This window comes from Macaca nemestrina, chromosome 7 (assembly GCF_043159975.1).
Source record: "Macaca nemestrina isolate mMacNem1 chromosome 7, mMacNem.hap1, whole genome shotgun sequence".
In the NCBI taxonomy this organism is placed as follows: Eukaryota; Metazoa; Chordata; class Mammalia; order Primates; family Cercopithecidae; genus Macaca; species Macaca nemestrina.
Window position 1 is genome coordinate 78,054,037 of NC_092131.1, and position 20,662 is coordinate 78,074,698.

The 20,662-nt window shown below is 37.1% G+C and overlaps 2 long non-coding RNA genes across 3 annotated transcripts in view; one reads left to right on the top strand and one right to left on the bottom strand.

The window, feature by feature from the left end:
- LOC105477918 (uncharacterized) overlaps positions 1-6,833 on the top strand; it is a 136,333-nt gene extending 129,500 nt beyond the window's left edge. The window contains exons 5-6 of the long non-coding RNA XR_011625376.1: positions 6,066-6,171; positions 6,698-6,833. This is a non-coding gene — a long non-coding RNA (uncharacterized lncRNA). The remainder of the gene's footprint in view (positions 1-6,065; positions 6,172-6,697) is intronic.
- Positions 6,834-6,898: 65 nt separating this feature from the next.
- LOC139364101 (uncharacterized) overlaps positions 6,899-20,662 on the bottom strand; it is a 56,827-nt gene continuing 43,063 nt past the window's right edge. For both annotated transcript variants that reach the window (XR_011625374.1, XR_011625375.1), the window contains exons 4-6: positions 11,578-11,692; positions 8,077-8,168; positions 6,899-7,033 (exon numbers count right to left, since the gene is read on the bottom strand). This is a non-coding gene — a long non-coding RNA (uncharacterized lncRNA). The remainder of the gene's footprint in view (positions 7,034-8,076; positions 8,169-11,577; positions 11,693-20,662) is intronic.

The window sequence follows — 20,662 nt, forward strand, 5'->3', positions numbered from 1 at the left end:
GTTAGGAAAAGGTGTCCAACTTCAGTGGGGTCCAGGAGGGGAATAGATCAGGAAAGATTTTGGGAAGATTGAACAATATTGAGAAAATTCTATTTCATACAAATAAGTATTTGAAAATGGTAATTTTTAGCTGCTTACCTTGTCCCGTCTGTTTGCTCTTCAATTAAACTAATCTAGGAACTTGAAACAAGAAGAGAATTTTTTATTCATAGTTAAATCATTACAAGTGATTGACGTTCCTATTCTGAATATAAATGTATGACTGAAGGTGCTCAGAATTCCTAATCCGTACCAAGCTACCAATATGACAATGTAGTATGTGATGAATTTGTTACTGCTCAAATGACTGTTGCTCACCTGAGCATCTTGTTTGGAGCTCAGAGCTCTGACAGAGACCTATAAACAACTTAAGGTCTCAGTATAACACTTGGTCACTGCTTTAACAACTTCTAACAGTCAACATGAAAGATGATACCCAGAAGAATGCAGGAAAACTATAAATAATGGACAGGTGCATGCAGAAAACTTCTAGTTAGCATGCGTAGTGTCTTTGTGACCAATGAGCACTCCCTAAATTTTATAGAAATCAACATACGTCAATCTGGATTTAAATTTTAAAAAGCAATGCAGAAATATAATTCTCCCAAGTGATGACATATTTCTAATACTCAAGTATGTGCAGGGTTGGTGGGGGGAAGGAGGAGTTTTATTTTAAAGTCCACACAAAAATGAAGGAGGGGCCCAAACAAAGGGGTTTGGTGTTCTCCAGTGCATCAGAATTTGATATAAAACTCATAGATAAATGCTTGAAGGACTCTAGTGTCCTAAGGGACAGCATTTGAAGAGTACTGATTTAAAGCATAATTTTCCTCCAGGAAATTCTCTGGAACTGTTGGATATAAAGGTAAACACTTCATTTTACTCAAAGCAAACAGGGGTCATTCTTGCCTATTCAACTGCTCTTTCCAAATCTTCAGAGGAACTCCTGCTGCTTTTGTTGACATTAGTGATAGCCTACTGGGAAAGAAACTTTGTGGAGAAAAATGTCAGCTTTTTCCTTCTAAAACCCTAAAGTGGGAAAATATGCAAGAGGGGACTGGCTGTATGTGACTAAATAAGGTGCTCTTGAATGATTAAAAATGTGATGTTGCATTAATTTTTCTTTTTTTACTTCTGAACTCGACCATTCTGAAACTGTTTTGGCTACAACAGAAAGGATTATAATAAAAATGTGTTATAATAAAATTGCAGTACTTCCAATCTTGTCAATTATAATAAAAAGTTATTGCATTCAATTAGGTGATGATTCAGTCATACATATCAACATGTCTATGAATTTCATTTTAAGATTTTACTATACTTAAGAAAGAATAATTATTTTAATAGAACAGCTTGAATAGAAAATTAACTAGAAGAGTATGTCCATTTTCAGATTAGATGTTGTATTATACATTCTGGCATACATATTTAACAACATGTTCTTAATGTATTAATCCAATTTTTTTTTATTTTCTTCCATTTAAATTTTAAGAGAAAGAAGCAAAGTATATAAAACCTTTCTATAGAGGAAATGCAACAAAATAAAATCTTCTCACTTATTAATCGAGTTTAGATTCCGCTTTATCATGTATACCAAATACGCATCTCTGCACTGCAGTATACGTATATACCAAACCTATCTCTGCACTGCAGTATATGTTTGCATTCATATGGTGATATCTGTATTGAAAATGTATGTTCAGATCAGTGACCCAAACGTATTTCAGAGTATTTAAACATCCAAGACAGATTCAGGTAAGTTCACTTATGATGCTTTTATTAAAGATCTCTAGAATATTTGTAAACAGGCATACCTTCAAGATATTGGGGGTTGGGTTCCAGACCACTGCAATAAAGCAAATATTATAATAAAGTGAATAACATATGTTTTGTGTTTCCCATTGCATGTAAAAGTTATGTTTATACTATATGGCAGTCAACTAAGTTTGTAATAGCATTATGTCTAAAAAATAATGTACATGCTTTAATTGAAAAACACTTTATTGCTAAAAAATAAATGATAATCATCTGAGCCCTTGGTGAGTCATAATCTTGCTGGTAGACGGTCTTGCCTCAGCGTTGACTGGTTGCTGTCTGATCCTGGTGGTGGTTGCTGAAGGGTGGGATGGCTGTGGCATTTTTTTAAAGGATTAAATTTGCTTCATTGATTGACTCATCCTTTCATGAAAGAGTTTTTGGCCAGGCGTGGTGGCGTATGCCTGTAATCCTAGCACTTTGGGAGGCCCAGGCAGGTGGATTGCCTGAGCTCAGGAGTTCGAGACCAGCCTGGGCAACACAGTGAAACTCTGTCTCTACTAAAATACAAAAAAAAAAAAAAATTAGCCAGGTGTGACGGCATGCCCCTGTAACCTCAGCTACTTGGAAGGCTGAGGCAGGAGAATTGCTTGAACCCAGGAGCTGGAGGTTGCAGTGAGCCAAGACCACGCCACTGCACTCCAGCCTGGGTGACAGAGGGAGACTCTGTCTCCAAAAGAAGAAAAAAAGAAAAAAAAAAGATTTTTCTGTTGTATGAAATGCTATTTGATAGCATTTTACCCACAGTAGAACTTCTTTCAAGAGTTGAGTAAATCCTCTCAAACCCTGATGCTGCTTTATCAACTAAGTTAATAGAATATTCTAAATTCTTTGATGTCATTTCAACATTGTACATAACATCTTTCCCAAGAGTAGATTCCATCTTAAGAAGCTACTTCCTTTGCTCATCCACAAGAAGCAACTCCTCATTCATTCAAGTGTTATTTTGAGATTGCAGCAATTCAGTTCCATCTTCAGGCTCTACTTCTAATTCTAGTTCTCTTTCTGTTTCCACTACATCTGCAGTTACTTCCTCCATTGAAGTCTCCAACCCCTTCAGGTCATCCACAAGGCTTGGAATCAACTTTCAAACTCATGTTAATGTTGATATTTTGACTTCTCCTATGAATCCTGAATGGTTTTGGTGGCATCTGGAATGGTGAATCCTTTCCAGAAGGTTTTTAGTTGTATTTGCCCAGATCCATCAGAGGAATCACTGTCTATGGCAGCTATAGCCTTATGAAATGTATTTCTTTTCTCTTTTTCTTTTTCTTTCTTTTTTTTTTTTTTTTTTTTTTTTTTTGAGATGGAGTCTCGCTCTGTCGTCCAGGCTGGAGTGCAGTGGCGCGATCTTGGTTCACTGCAAGCTCCGCCTCCCGGGTTCACGCCATTCTCCTGCCTCAGCCTCCCGAGTAGCTGGGACTACAGACGTCCGCCACCACGCCCAGCTATAATTTTTCATATTTTTTAATAGAGACGGGGTTTCACCGTGTTAGCCAGGATGGTCTGGATTTACTGACCTCGTGATCCACCCGCCTTGGCCTCCCAAAGTGCTAGGATTACAGAAATGTATTTCTTAAGTAAGACTTGAAAGTTGAAATAATTCCTTGACTGCAGAATACATGTTGTGTTAGTAGGCATGGAAACAACATTAATCTTTTTGTATATCTCTATCAGAGCTCTTCCACGACCAGGTGCATTTTCACTGAGCAGTAATATTTTGAAAGGAACCTTTTCTTCTGAGCAGTAGGTCTCAACAGTGGGCTTAAGCTATTCAGTAAAACATTCTGTAAAGAGATGTGATGTCACTCAGACCTTGTTATTCCATTTATAGAGCTCAGGCTGAATTGATTTCACGTAATTCTTAAGGGCCCTCAGTTTTTCAGAATAGTCAATGAGCATTGGCTTCACCTTAAAGTCACCAGCTGCATTAGCCTCAAACAAGAGACTCAGAGTGTCCTTTGAAGCTTTGAAGCCAGCTATTGACTTCTCTCTAGCTATAAAAGTTCTAGATGGCATCTTCTTCCAATAGAAGGTTTTTAAAATCTACATTGAAAATCTGTTGTTTAGTGAACCACCTTCATCAATGATAGTAGCTAGATCTTCTGGCTAACTTGCTGCAGCTTCTGCATTAGCCCTTAACTGCTTCACCTTCCACTTTTATGTTATAGAGACGTCATCTTTCCTTAAACCTCATGAGCCAACCTCTGCTAGCTTTCAACTTTTCTTCTGCAGCTTTCTCACTTCTCCCAGTCTTCATAGAATTAAAGAGAGCTGGGGCCTTGCTCCGGATTAGGCTTTGGCTTAAGGGGATGTTGTGGCTGGTTTGATCTTCTATCTAGACCACGAAAACTTTCTCCCTATCAGCAATAAGGCTGTTTTGCTTCGTTATCATATATCTGTTCACTGGAGTAGCACGTTTCATTTCCTTCAGGAATTTTTTTCTGTGCATTTACATCTTGGATAACTGTTTGGAGCAAGAAGCCTGGCTTTCAGCCTATCTTGGCTTTCAACATGCCTCCCTCACTAAGCTTAACTGATTTCAGGTTTTGATTTAAAGTAAAAGATGTGCAACTCGTCTTTCCACTGGAAGGCCTACAGGCCATTGTAGGGTTATTAAATTGGCCTAATTTTAATACTGTGTCTCAGGGAATGGGGAGGCCCGAGGAGAGGGAGAAAGTCGGGGAACGATTGGTGGAGCAGTCAGAACACACACAGCATTTATTAAATTCATTTTACAATAACAACATAAAAGGTCACTGATGACAAATCACCATAACACATATAATAATATTCAAAAAGTTTGAAATATTGCAACAATTACCAAAATGTGACACAGAGACATGAATTGAGTAGCACCTATAGCCTTAATGCAGAATTGCCACAAACTTTCAATTTGTAAAAAACACAATGTCTGTGATGCACAATGAAGCAAAGTACAATAAAATGAGATATCATATATATATTTGTTTAAAAATAGTTTGTTTTTGTTTTTGCTATGTCGTAACAATGTAAACTGTATCAGTAGAAGAGGAGTTGGGAACTTTCTGTGAAGAGCCAGATATATATTACAGACTTTGTGTCCCCATCATAAGTACTCATTTCTACCTTTGAGCACAAAAGCAGCCATACCCAATGAGTCAATGAATAGGTGTGGCACGAGTTCAACTGAACTTAATTAACAAAAAATAGGCAGCAGTCTGGATTGGTCCTTTATCGTTATCCATCTATATAACTCAAATTCAATTTTTACAAATTGTGTACATATATATGTATATACTATATATATGTATATACTCTATATATATATTGAGTGTGTGTATGTGTGTGTGTGTATATATATATATAAGCAAACCCTATCAAGGGATAATTAAGATGTTTCTAATTTTTACTATTATAAACAATGCTACAGTAAATATCCTTTTAACTTGTTGATTATTTCTTTATAATAAATTTCTAGAATTTGTGGTTTTAAGTCAAAGTGTGCCTACTTAAATATTTGAATCATTACATAGTTGCTCACCGGAAGAGGTGGGCCAATTTATACTAATGTGTCCTGGGTATAAGAGTGCTTGTTTCCCCATATCCTCTCCAATATTTGATACTATTTATCGTTTAATTCTTTCTCAATCTGCCTGGGGAAGCACTGATCACTCATAGTTGTTTTTTTATTATTATTATTCATTGATTTTTAACAATCTGGAACATCTTTCCATTTGTTTATTGGTCATTTATTTGTGAGTTCTCTGTATATGTAATTTGCCCATTGTTATACTGGGTTGTTAATATTTTTCTTGTTGATTGATAAGGACAGTTCATATAACAAGGAAATTAACATTTTGAGTCTTATGTGTGCTACAAAAAAATTCATCAGTTTGCTGTTTGCTTGTTCTTGACTTTTGTATGTTTTCACATGGAGAAGCTTTTGCTTTTTAAAAGTAGTTTATTGTAAATCTTTTCTGTTACTGCTTCTGAATTTAGAGTTATGCTCGTAAAGACATTTACCGCCCTGAGACATAAAAATGTTCTCCCATATTTACTTGTGGTTCTTATAGCACTTACTTTTTACAAGTTGAATCTATATTTTAGAAAAGTTTTTTGAATTTTGCATTTATTAGTACAAACTTACACGCCCCATTTTTCTCTAGTTTTAATCCCTATAATGTGGAGTTTAACTTATGCATTTGTTTTTTCTCTTTTTTCTTTACCAGTTTCTTCAATGATTGTACCAGACAGAAGCTGCTTGCCCTAAAACACGGGCTGAGGGTTTACCGGATGGTTTTCTTATGGGTGCTGTAGACAGATCCATGGTTGCAGGTAGACTTTTTATCAAACCTGCTGGACAGAAGTGGGGCAGTGGTACTTTAGTGGATAGGAGTAAATTCTCATCTGGCTCAACCCATTGATAGGATCCCTCTATAATTATCTGTGGTGGAAGAGACCATATTTAGCATGTGGCTCTAGGCATTGTTTGAGCTACCTCATTGAGAAATTTGGAGACAGGTAGATTCCATGTAGTCTTAGGTTATCACATTGATTCCAGAAACCAATAACCATAATTTACAAGTGCTAACATCAGAAATATTTTTGGTTATAAGAAATTTAAACACACAAGGTTATCCCATTCTGCAAGTTTCACTTATTATGTCGTCTATTGTAGTATGTATTTATATTTTTTGTATTTTTAATCAAGTATCTATAAAATATGAATTGTTCTAAATCAGAAATCTAAATCATTAAAGCAACTAGCTAAAGAAAATGCCATATGTAAGATCTAGATAGATAAGATACATAGATTCATCCTAAATGAATTCTGTCCCCTTCTGTCTTCCTTTTTCAATAGAGAAATCAATGGGAAAAAACAAAGGAATTTTTTAAAAAAAAGGAATGGAAATTGAATGTGCTTTCAAATTCCTGCTGTTGGACCATGTTTTTAAAACAAGATTCTCTATAATCTTGTTAGACATTAAACCACCAAAGAAGATCGACTTCAAAGTTTATTTTCTGTTCCCAGATAATGAAGCCATTTTTTTCCAAAGAAAAAAAAAATAATGAAAGTAAGAGACACTCCCCTTTGCATGATTCTGCAGAAGCTGAATTTGTTACTAACTGCAACCTCTAGGTACTTTGCAGCTAACTAAGCCAAGAATGTGTGCACAGTCAGTTCAGTGGCTTGACCCTGAAAAACAAAGTTCTTCAGTTAGATCCTAATGAGAAGAAAATCCATAGAGAGAGAAAAAAAGAAAGAAGATCATAAAGAGACATGACTGTACTTTCAATCAATTAGGAGAAAAACCTGATATTTTGTGTCACCCTGGGTATAAAATATGATTATATCTGCTGCTTCAGACAAGCTAGCAATTCTCATCCCTGACTGGTACCTAAATGCAAATTAAAGCTGCCTTCCTTGGAAGGTATTAATACTGGCACTTGTTCTCTAAATTCTTTCTCTTTCAGCCTCAAAGTTCAATTCAAACACCACTTATGTTTTCTTTCTATAACCAATCTTTCTGCTTTCACTCATGCTATCAACGATAGCTTCTTGTCAGTTTGGGGACTGCATTAAACCTATTCTTTGATTATACTCAAAGGGAAATCAAACTATACTGAATAATGAATAGAAAGTGTAAAAAAGTTTATATAAAAATTGGCTCTTCTAAGGAGTTAAACTGGGTCTCCTTAAATCGTACTTGACAAACTTAAGAAATTAGTTTTTCTGAAAAATTATATTGGTCATCATCCTGATGTTTAGTGAAAGATAGACATGTACTGTGTCTGATTAAACACAAACTCTTGGGCTCTCAGCTGGGCTTGTAGCATAAAAGAGAATTGAACAATAGCTTATGAATTCATTAGAAATGACAGCAATGTTTCTATCAAACATCTCATCTGTTGTATTGATGAGTCACACAGTAGAATGAAAACTTTCCCCACTTTGTATACAAAACCTAGGAAGGCATCATACGGCAGCAATTCATAACATGTACACACTCATCATCTGTTTTATAAACCATTAGGTTTGGCCCTGAATACACTGTTGGACAGAAGCTTTCAGTTCTTAGGTTTTAAACAACAGTTTTCACTTGCTAAAATTCTCACTTCATTATTATGAGCATAAAACGAAGTGGTAGCAGCTGGTTCAGGTAAGCTAGCAATTCTCATCTACACTTAAGAGCAAATCCTAAATTACAAACCATTTTCTTAGAAAAGTAGAATACTTACATTGGTGCTTTGAAGTCCTTTTCTCGTTTCAATTTCAAAATATTGCTCAAATGACATTCTTAAATTTCCAAACTATCCAACCACAGAAATACCTGAAATCAAACAATGTACAAATTATTTTTTTGGCCACCGTCTTGTACAGAATCCAAAACTTAGGATGTCCAGAAACATCTATTTAACAACGATGATTTATCTGAAATTAAGGGCAAAGCCAGGAAAACCAAGAGCCTAACACCTGAGGAAAGGGGCACACAGTACCAGGAATGGACTACAAATCCACCCTGGAATCTGGTGTCCTGAGGAGTCCAGGGAAGACAAGACCAAAGGGTGTCCTCTCATGTACTGCCTTCCCTTAAAGCCAGATCACTGTAGAAAACGTGGCTCAGGAAGACAAGAGAAGCATGCACTTTAAAAAAACAATTAACAGGATATTAGAATTGGCCTTAGAGATAGCTGATCATAGTCCACTCAAACTAAAAAGTAAGACAAAAATTATCTAAAAAGTATGCTAAAAAGATAGGTTCTAATTGAGGGATTTATAATTGGAATTTTAAATATGATGAATGTTGGGGCCTGATACTGGTAGGCTTTTCAGTTAGACAAGACTCATATTTTCTTCATTTTTAGTTTCTTGCCTGACAGACTTTCTCTTTTTATACTGTAGAACAAAATAGAAACAAGACTTATGCTTCATAGAGCATGTAAGTAATATCATCTGCTAACATGTTGGTATTTACTGCATTTCTGATAGTGAAAACATTTGCTTTACCACTGAGAAGAATTCATGGGGTCATGAAATAATGTGGAAGTCAGCATATTCATGCCACCCTCTCCCTCAACCCTTACATCTTCATGAATGCTACATTTTCCTTATTCGATTAAAACATTTTGTTGATTTGTATGGTTGTTTTTTCTTTCTGCCTATATATTTGGTGAAGGACTTAAGGGCATGACAGTAGGTAAATTAAACACAAAAGCAATGGCAACCTTAAGTCTTCAATTTCTGAAAAATTACAACTACAGTTGAAGTTCATTTTAACCCTATCTCCCTATATCATGCTTTCAAATATAAGAAAAATGTTAATTGTTCTCACAGGTATATATGCTTTAGATTTTCCCAGTGTTAGCAATGTACCTCTCCCAGTTTAATTACTAATTCGAATTGTATACATTCGTTTTTGAATCTCTAATTGTTCTTTATCATACCTGTGTAGTTTCCTCAGGTCTAGTTATTTGCAGAATACAGAAAGAAAATAGTAGAATATAGTGGTCTATTGATCCTAATAGGAGCATATCCAGGTTCCAAGCCATTTAAGGAATTAGAGAGAAAAACACATGTTATGCATGAAATATATTCAGATGCAAAAAATTTATTGCAACAGCGTATGTTTTTATTTTCTCCATAGATTATTTGCTTCTGGTCTTGGAGTAACTTGCTGAATATATTTCTGTAGTGAAGGCCATTTGTGATGTGCAGGGCAGTGAGTCTATAGGTTCTGTCTCTATGTGTTCATCTATATTTATCAATGAGAAATGGTTACATAAACAGAACTATGTGCAAGTTGTTACAATCTAATGTTCATAGTAATTCTTTCTTTTTCTTTGTACAGACAGTTTGTCTTCTAGGCCATTGCATTAAGATTTTTCAGTAATGGGCCTTTCAATCAGACATTGTAGGTACTCATGTTATATGAATATTGAAATTTATAAAAATACAAGGTATAGCCTATTCTATAGTAAAATCTCTAGTTTGAAAGTCATTTAAAATTAATTTTAAAGTTTTAATCAATTTACATATAAAAGTATACCATTAAAAGCATATTAATAGTCATTGATCATTTTTCAGCAAATCAATGACAGTAGTGCTGCTTAATAAGTTTCATTTCAACACCTGTGGGATATTTTTAATCAACATATATCAATACTGATTCCAAATTTGCATCACTAGTGGTAGCTCCCACTCTTGAATTTGTGGTTTCATGAAAGAGAATGCACTTTCACAGAGCCAAATAAAATCAAATAAAAGTTTTATTTTTGCTATGTAGCCAGAAATTAAAGGACAATTCTGAGACATATATATATTCATTACCAGCTTTCAGGGAAATTGTATTCTTTTGGTAATTCTCTATCAGCTAATAAGTTCCATATCAAAGTTAGCAGCTGCTTTATATTTCAAACTCATTAGGAAGTTTTTCTTTATGTACCTCCGTGGAGAAACTGAAATAATGATAAATATTTATTGATCTATAAATCACTTTTAAAATTGTAATTTCCATTGACCTCATGGAAGTTGAGCTATAGGAATGATTTTTCTTTCCTGATAGGAGGGGAGAGAATTCCTACAGAGCTTCAGGCGAGATTCAGGGGTCATTGTGTCTGCTATCTGTATTAGAGATTCTTGTCCATGAGAAAATGGGCAAGCTGTGACCTGGAATTGAGGTTCAAGTCAAAGCCAAACAGACTCATTTAGAACAGGTTGTAAATCTGGATGAATGAAAGAAGCCATGAGAAGAAAGACAGTCTGAGAAAGGCAGAAAGAGCAAGAGCAGCCCAGTGGTGAAATACGTGTGAATTCCAGGCACAGGGTGCTAATATTTGTGAAGGGCTCGTAGAAGATTTCTACATACATTTGTGTTTACCAGTCAAGTTCATTAAGAAGTCAAGATTCCACTTGCACTTTGCTGAATCTACTTATGCAAGTTGAGTTTCTTCTAAATATCCCATATATTGGCAGAGCTTGATGGCACAAGCATAAAGAGATAGGCGGTCTAAGCTACTATTGTGGTCACATTGTCTAAGAAACTTTGACACTTATATGCTTTTCCACAATACAAGGTCACTGGGAACACTAACTCCCAATTCTGAATTGAATATTTTGTTAAGACTTGTCTTTCCTTCCATTTTAGCTGCCTTATCTAAGTCAACTCAGTACTTTCAAGCGTAGATTTAATTTCTCAATTTCTTTGCTAGCAGAGTTAGATAAGGCCTCTGGTTTTTTGCATGTAAACTAAAGTAGCCTAATATTTTTAGTTTGCTTAATTAGGTTTGGTTTTAGTTTTGGTATCTTGCAAATCCTTTGGTCTCAGGTAGATTTTATTTGGCACCTGAACTAAATGTGGATCTTCTTTAGAGTCAGATAGAAGTGTAGTTCTTAAAAAGCCATTTAAAATGGTCTTAACTAGTTAAGGCTACTAGAAGAAAGGTTTTCAAGTAGTATCCGGCCCTAAAAAGTTTTCAAGTAGTTATCAAATTTCAGTGGACCCTTGAACAATGTAGTGGTGAGGGGCACTGAAAGCCTCCACACACAGTTGAAAAGCTGTTGATAACTTTTGACTCCCCCAAAACTTAACTACTACTGCCCTGCTGATAATCGGAAGCCTTACTGATAACATAGTCGATTAACATATTTTGTATTACGTATTGTATACTGCACTCTTACAATAAAGTAATCCAGAGAACAGAAAATGTTATTAAGAAAATCATAAGAGAAAATATATTTACTATTCATTAAGTGGAAGTGGATCATCATAAAGGTCTTCACTCTCATCATCTTGACATTGAATAGTCTGAGACAGAGAAGGAAGAGGAGGGCTTGGTCTTGCTGTATCAACTGTGGCTGAAGCAGAAGAAAATCTGATATAAGTGGACCCATGCAGTTCAAATTCCTGTTTTTCTTTTTTTAATTATTATTATATTTATTTATTTTTGTTTTTTTTATTATACTTTAAGTTATAGGGTACATGTGCACAACGTGTAGGTTTGATACCTAGGTATACATGTGCCATGTTGGTTTGCTGCCCTTATAAACTCATCATTTACATTAGGTATTTCTCCTAATGCTATCCCTCCCCCAGCCCCCTACCCACCGACAAGCCCTGGTGTGTGATGTTCCCTGCCCTGTGTCCAAGTGATCTCATTGTTTGATTCCCACCTATGCATGAGAACATGTGGTGTTTGGTTTTCTGTCCTTGTGATAGTTTGCTGAGAATAGTGGTTTCCAGCTTCATCCACGTCCCTGGAAATAATATAAACTCATCTTTTTTATGGCTGCATAGTATTCTATGATGTACATATGCCACATTTTCTTAATCCAGTATATCATTAATGGATATTTGGGTTGGTTCCAAGTCTTTGCTATTGTGAATAGCAAAAATTTGTCTTTATAGCAGCATGGTTTATAATCCTTCGGGTATATACCCAGTAATGGGATTTCAGGGTCAAATGGTATATCTAGTTCTAGATCCTTGAGGGATCGCCACACTGTCTTCCACAATGATTGGACTAATTTACACTCCCACCAATAGTATAAAAATTTCCTATTTCTCCACATCCTCCGGCATCTGTTGTTTCCTGACTTTTTAATGATCACCATTCTAACTGGTGTGAGATGGTATCTCATTGTGGTTTTGATTTTCATTTCTCTGACGACCAGTGATGATGAGCATTTTTTCGTGTGTCTGTTGGCTGCATAGATGTCTTCTTTTGAGAAGTATCTGTTCATATCCTTTGCCCACTTTTTGATGGGATTTTTTTTTTTCTTGTAAATTTGTTTGAGTTATTTGTAGATTCTGGATATTAGCCCTTTGTCAGATGGGTAGATGCAAAAATTTTCTCTCATTCTGTAGGTTGCCTATTCATTCTGATGGTAGTTTCTTTTGCCACGCAGAAGCTCTTTGGTTTAAGCAGATCCCATTTGTCAATTTTGGCTTTTGTTGCCATGGCTTTTGGTGTTTTAGTCATGAAGTCCTTGCCCATGCCTATGTCCTGAATGGTATTGCCTAGGTTTTCTTCTAGGGTTTTTATGGTTTTAGGTCTAACATTTAAGTCTTTAATCCATCTTGAATTAATTTTTGTGTAAGGTGTAAGGAAGGGATCCAGTTTCAGCTTTCTACATATGGCTAACCAGTTTTCCCAGCACCATATATCAAATAGGGAATCCTTTCCCCATTTCTTGTTTTTGTCAGGTTTGTCAATGACCAGATGGTTGTAGGTGTGGTGTTATTTCTGAGGGCTCTGTTCTGTTCCATTGGTCTACATCTCTGTTTTGGTACCACTACCATGTTGTTTTGGTTACTGTAGCCTTGTAGTATAGTTTGAAGTCAGGTAGTGTGATGCTTCCAGCTTTGTTCTTTTTGCTTATGATTGTCTTGGCAATGTGGGCTCTTTTCTGGTTTCATATGAACTTTAAAGTAGTTTTTCCGATTCTTTGAAGAAAGTCATTGGTAGCTTGATGGGGATGGCATTAAATCTATACACTACCTTGGGCAGTATGGCCTTTTTCACAATATTGATTCTTCCTATCCATGAGCATGGAATGTTCTTCCATTTGTTTGCGTCCTCTTTTATTTTGTTGAGCAGTGGTTTGTAGTTCTCCTTGAAGAGGTCCTTCACATCCCTTGTAAGTTGGATTCCTAGGTATTTTATTCTCTTTGTAGCAATTGTGAATGGGAGTTCTCTCATGATTTGGCTCTCTATTTGTCTGTTATTGGTGTATAGGAATGCCTGTGATTTTCGCACATTGATTTTGTATCCTGGGACTTTGCTGAAGTTGCTTATCAGCTTCAGGAGATTTTGGGCTGAGATGATGGGGTTTTCTAAATATACAATCATGTCATCTGCAAACAGGGACAATTTGACTTTCTGTTTTCCTAATTGAATACCCTTCATTTATTTCTCTTGCCTGATTGCCCAGGCCAGACCTTCCAACACTATGTTGAATAGAAGTGGTGAGAGAGGGCATCCTTGTCTTTTGCCGGTTTTCAAAGGGAATGCTTCCAGTTTTTGCCCATTCAGTATGATATTGGGTGTGGGTTTGTCATAAATAGGTCTTATTATTTTGAGATACGTTCCATCAATACCTAGTTTATTGGGAGTTTTTAGCAGGAAGCACTGTTGAATTTTGTCAAAGGCCTTTTCTGCATCTGTTGAGATAATCATGTGGTTTTGCATTGGTTCTGTTTCTGTGATGCATTACATTTATTGATTTGTGTATGTTGAACTAGCCTGGCATCCCAGGGATGAAGCTGACTTGATTGTGGTGGATAAGCTTTGAGATGTGCTGCTGGATTTGGTTTGCCAGTATATTATTGAGGATTTTCACATCAATGTTCATCAGGGATATTGGTCTAAAATTCTCTTTTTTTTGTTGTGACTTTGCCAGGCTTTGGTATCAGGATGATGTTGGCCTCATAAAATGAATTAGGGAGGATTCCCTCTTTTTCTGTTAATTGGAATAGTTTCAGAAGGAATGGTACCAGCTCCTCTTTGTACCTCTGGTAGAATTCAACTGTGAATCCTTCTTGATCTGCACATTTTTGGTTGGTAGGCTATTAATTATTGCATCAATTTCAGAGCCTGTTATTGGTCTATTCAGAGATTCAACATCTTCCTGGTTTAGTCTTGGGTGGGTGTATGTGTCCAGTAATTTATTCATTTCTTCTGTAGAGGTGTTTATAGTATTCTCTGATGGTAGTTTGTATTTCTGTGGGATCGATGGTGATATCCCCTTTATCTTTTTTTATTGTGTCTATTTGATTCTTCTCTCTTTTCTTCTTTATTAGTCTTGCTATCAATATTGTTGATCTTTTCAAAAAACCAGCTCCTGGATTCATTGATTTTTTAAAAATTATTTATTATTATTATTATACTTTAAGTTCTAGGGTACATGTGCATAACGTGCAGGTTTGTTACATATGTATACTTGTGCCATGTTGGTGTGCTGCACCCATCAACTCGTCAGCACCCATCAACTCGTCATTTACATCAGGTATAGGGTTTTTTGTGTCTCTATCTCCTTCAGTTCTGCTCTGATCTTAGTTATTTCTTGCCTTCTGCTAGTTTTGAATTTGCTTGCTCTTGCTTCTCTAGTTCTTTTAATTGTGATGTTATGTCAGTTTTAGATCTTTCCTGCTTTCTCTTGTGGACATTTAGTGCTATAAACTTCCCTCTACACACTGCTTTAAATGTGTCCGAGAGATTCTGGTACATTGTGTCTTTGTTCTCATTAGTTTCAATGAACATCTTTATTTCTGCCTTCATTTTGTTATTTATCCAGTAGTCATTCAGGAGCAGGTTGTTCAGTTTCCATGTAGTTGTGCGGTTTTGAGTGAGTTTCTTAATCTTGAGTTCTAGTTTGATTGCACTGTGGTCTGAGAGACAGCTTGTTGTTCTTTCACATTTGCTGAGGAGTGCTTTACTTTCAATTATGTGGTCAATTTTAGAATAAGTGCCATGTGGTCCTAAGAAGAATGTATATTCTGTTGATTTGGAGTCCAGAGTTCCATAGATGTCTATTAGGTCTGCTTGGTGCAGAGCTGAGTTCAAGTCCTCGATATCCTTTTTTGCCTTTTGTCTCATTGATCTGTCTAATATTGACAGTAGGGTGTTAAAGTCTCCCATTATTATTGTGTGGGAGTCTAAGTCTCTTCGTAGGTCTCTAAGGACTTGCTTTATGAATCTGGGTGCTACTGTATTGGGTGCATATATATTTAGGATAGTTAGCTCTTCTTCTTGAATTGATCCATTTACCATTATGTAATGGCCTTCTTTGTCTCTTTTGATCTTTGTTGGTTTAAAGTCTGTTTTATCAGAGACTAGGATTGCAACCCCTGCTTTTTTTTTTTTTTTTTTTTTTTTTTGCTTTCCATTTGCTTGGTAGATCTTCCTCCATCCCTTTATTTTGAGCATTTGTGCATCTTTGCACGTGAGATGGGTCTCCTGAATACAGCAAACTGATGGGTCTTGACTCTTTATCCAATTTACCAGTCTGTGTCTTTTAATTGGGGCATTTAACCCATTTACATTTAAGGCTAATATTGTTATGTGTGAATCTGATCCTGTCATTATGATGTTAGCTGGTTATTTTGCCTGTCAATTCATGCAGTTTCTTCATAGCATCAATGGTCTTTACAACTTGGCATGTTTTTGCAGTGGCTGGTACCGGTTGTTTCTTTCTGAGTTTAGTGCTTCCTTCAGGAGCTCTTGTAAGGGAGGCCTAGTGGTGACAGAATCTCTCAGCATTTGCTTGTCTGTAGAGGATTTTATTTCTGTTTCACTTATGAAGCTTAGTTTGGCTGGATATGAAATTCTGGGCTGAAAATTCTTTTCTTTAAGAGTGTTGAATATTGGCCCCCACCTTCTTCTGGCTTCTAAGATTTCTGCCGAGGGATCCACTGTTAGTCTGATGGGCTTCCCTTTGTGGGTAACTCGACCTTTCTCTCTGGCTGCCCTTAACATTTTTTCCTTCATTTCAACGTTGGTGAATCTGACAATTTTGTGTCTTGGGGTTGCTCTTCTTGAGGAGTATCTTTGTGGTGTTCTCTGTATTTCCTGAATTTGAACGTTGGCCTGCCTTGCTAGGTTGGGGAAGTTCTCCTGGATAATATCCTGAAGAGTATTTTCCAACTTGGTTCCATTCTCCCCATCACTTTCAGGTACACCAATCAAACGTTTGTATTTGGTCTTTTCACATAGTCCCATATTTCTTGGAGTTTTTGTTTGTTTATTTTTACTCCCTTTTCTCTAATCTTGTATTCTCACTTTATTTCATTAATTTGATCTTCAGTCACTGATACCCTTTCTTCCACTTGATAGGATCAGCTACTGAAGCTTGTGCATGCATCACAAAGTTCTCATGCTGTGGTTTTCAGATCCATCAGGTCATTTAAGGTCTTCCCTACACTGTTTATTATAGTTAGTCATTCATCTAATCTTTCTTCGAGGTTTTTAGCTTCCTTGTGATGGGTTCAAACATACTCCTTTAGTTTGGAGAAGTTTGTTGTTACCAACCTTCTGAAGCCTACTTCTGTCAACTTGTCAAAGTCATTCTCCATCCAGCTTTGATCCATTGCTGACGAGCATGATCCTTTGGAGGAGAAGAGGCACTCTGATTTTTAGAATTTTCAGCTTTTCTACTCTGGTTTCTCCCCATCTTTGTGGTTTTGCCTTTGGTCTTTGTTGTTGGTGTCCTACAGATGGGGTTTTGGTGTAGATGTCCTTTTTGTTGATGTCGACGCTATTCCTTTCTGTTTGTTAGTTTTCCTTCTAACAATCAGGTCCCTCAGCTGCAGGTCCATTAGAGTTTGCTGGAGGTCCACTCTAGACCCTGTTTGCCTGGGTATCACCAGTGGAGGCTCAGTTGGAAATGCAGAAATTACCCATCTTCTGCGTCAATTACACTGGGAGCTGCAGACCGGAGCTGTTCCTATTCGGCCATCTTGTAATGTAGCCAGAATGGTAATCCTTCAAATTCCTGTTTTTCAAGGGTAAACTGTATATCACCTTTGAGGATAATAACATTGTAGATGAATATAGGTAGTCTTAATATTTTAAATTTTTATGGATACACAGTAGGAGTATGTGTTTGTGTGTGTGTGTGTGTATATATATATATACACACATATAAATTTACATAAGATACTTTGATACAAGCATACAGTAAGAAATGATCACATCATGGAAAATGGGATATCCATCCCCTCAAGCATGTATCATTTATGTAGCATACAATCCAATTATACTCTCTTAGTTATTTTTAAATGTACAATTAAATTATTATTGACTAATTCTGCTACGCTATCAAATACTAGGTCTTATTTCTTCTTTCTGATTGTAGATTTTTTGTACCCACTAACTATCCCCAATTCTTTCCCACCCCAGCACTACCCTTCCCAGACTCTAGTAACCATACTTCTACTCTCTATCTTCATGGATTCAATTGTTTTGATTTTTAGCACCCACAGGTAAGGAAAAACATGCCAAGTTTGTTTTTCTGTGCCTAACTTATTTCATTAGCATAATGATCTCCATTTCCATCTATCTTTATGCAAATGACAGAATCTTATCCCTTTTTTATGGTGGCGTAGTACTCCGTTGTATATATGTACCACATTTTCTTTATCCATTCATTTGTTGATGGACACTTAGGTTGCTTTCAAATCTTGGCTATGTGAACAGTGCTGCAGCAAACAGGGGAGTGCAGATATCTCTTTGATACACTGATTTCCTTTCTTTTGCGTATGTACCCAGCAGTGGGATTGCTGGATCATGTGGTAGCTTTATTTTTAGTTTTTTTAGGAACCTCCAAACTGTTCTCCATAGTGGTTGTATTAATTTTCATTCCCACTATCTTTCTGCTCTCTATCTCCATGGGTTCAGTTGTTTTGATTTCAATCTTCATACAAAAGTGTGTGAGAATTCCCTTTTCTCCACATCCTTGCCAGCATTTGTTATTGACTGTGTTGGATAAAAGCCATTTTAGCTGGTGTGAGATGATATCTCATTGTAGATTTGACTTATATTTCTCTAGTGATCAAAGATGTTGACCGCCTTTTCATATGCTTGTTTGCCATCTGTATGCCTTCTTTGAGAAATAACTATTCAAATCTTTTGCCCATTTTTTATTGGATTATTATATTTTTTCTATAGACATGTTTGAGCTCCTTTTATATTCTGGTTATTAATCCCTTGTTAGATGGGTAATTTGCATATATTTTCTTCTGTGTTGTGAATTGTCTCTCCTTTTGTTGATTGTTTCCTGCATTGTGAAGAAACTTTTTAACTTGGTGTGATCCCATTTGTCCATTTTTGCTTTGAGTGCATGTGCTTATGGCATATTACTCAGTATATTAGTAGTCTGTTCTCATGCAGACTGCTGCATACTTGGGTATGTCTCAGTAAAGTCATACCCAAGATTGGGTATTTATAAAGGAAAGAAGTTTAATTGACTCACAGTTCTACATGACTGGGAGGCCTCACAATCCTGGCAGAAGGCAAATGAGGAGCAAAGTCACATCTTATATGGCAGTTGGCAAGAGAGAGTGTGCAGGGGAACTCCCCTTTATAAAACCATCAGATCTCATGAGACTTATTCACTATCATGAAAACAGCATGGGAAAGACCCACCCCCATGATTTAATTACCTCCTACTGGGGTCCCTCACATGACACATGGGAATTACGGGGGTTACAATTCAAGATGAGATTTGGGTGGGGACACAGCCACACCGTATCATTCCACCCCAACCTCTCCCAAATCTCACATCTTCACATTTCAAAACCAATCCTGCCTTCTAAAGTCTTAAATCATTTCAGAATTAACTCAAAAGTCCACAGTCCAAAGTCTCATCTGAGACAAGACAATTCCCTTTCACCTATGAGCCTGTAAAATCGAAAGCAAGTTAGCTACTTCTTAGATACAATGGGAATATAGGCATTGGGTAAACACAGTCATTTCAAATGGGAGAAATTGGTCAAAACAAGGGGACTACAGGCCCCATGCAAGTCTGAAATCCAATAGGACAGTCATTAAACCTTAAAGTTACAAAATGATCTCCTTTGACTCCATCTCTCACATCCAGGTCACACCGATGCAAAATGTGGCCTCCCATGGTCTTGTGCAGCTCTGCCCCTGTGGCTTTGCAGGGTACAGCCCCCCCTTCCCAGCTGCTTTCACTGGCTGGTGTTGAGTGTCTGCAGCTTTTCTAGGGGCACAGCGCAAGTTGTCAGTCCATCTACCATTCTGGTGTCTGGAGAACAGTGGCCCTTTTCTCACAGCTCCCCTAGACAGTGCCCCAGTGGGCACTCTGTGTGGGGGCTTCAACTCCACATTTCCCTTCCACACTGCCCAAGCAGAGTTTCTCCATGAGGGCTCCACCCCTGCAGCAAACTTCTGCTTGGACATCCAGTCATTTCCATACATCCTCTGAAATCTAGATGGAGGTTCCCAAACCTCAATTCTTAACTTCTGTGTACCAGCAGAATCAACACCATGTGGAAGCTGCCAAGGTTTGGAGCTTGCACCCTCTAAAGCCACAGCCCAAGCTGTACCTTGGCCCCTTTTAGCCATGGCTAGAGTGGCTGTGATACAGGAGCCAAGTTCCAAGGCTACATACAACAGAGGGGTCCTGGATCTGGTGCAGGAAACCATTTTCTCCTCCTAGGCCTCTGGGCCTGGGAGGGACTGCCACAATGGTCTTGGACATGTCTTGGAGACATTTTCCCCATTGTTGGTGATTAACACTTGGCTCCTCATTATTTAAATTTCTGCAGCAGGCCTGAATTTCTCCTCAGACAATGGGTTTTTCTTTTCTCCTGCATCATCAGGCTGCAAATTTTTTGAAATTTTATGCTCTGCTTCCCTTTTAAACATAAGTTCTAATTCCAAACCATATCATTGTGAATATTTAGAAGTGAATGCTTTTAACAGCACCCAAATCACCTATTGAATGCTTTGCTGCTTAGAAATTTCCTCCACCAGATACCCTAAATCATCTCTCTCAAGGTTCAAGTTGCACAGATCTCTAGGGCATAAACAAAATGGTGCCAGACTCTTTGCTAAAGCATAACAAGAGTCACCATTGCTCCAGTTCCCAACAAGTTCCTCATCTCCATCTGTGACCACATTAGCGTGGCCTTCATTGTCCATATCACTATCACCACGTTTGTCAAAGCCATTCAACAAGTCTCTAAGAAGCTCCAAGCTTTCTCACATTTTCCTGTCTTCTTCTGAGCTCTCCAAACTGTTCCAATGTCTGTCTGTTACCCAGTTTCAAAGTCACTTCCACATTTTCAGGTGTGTTTACAGCAGT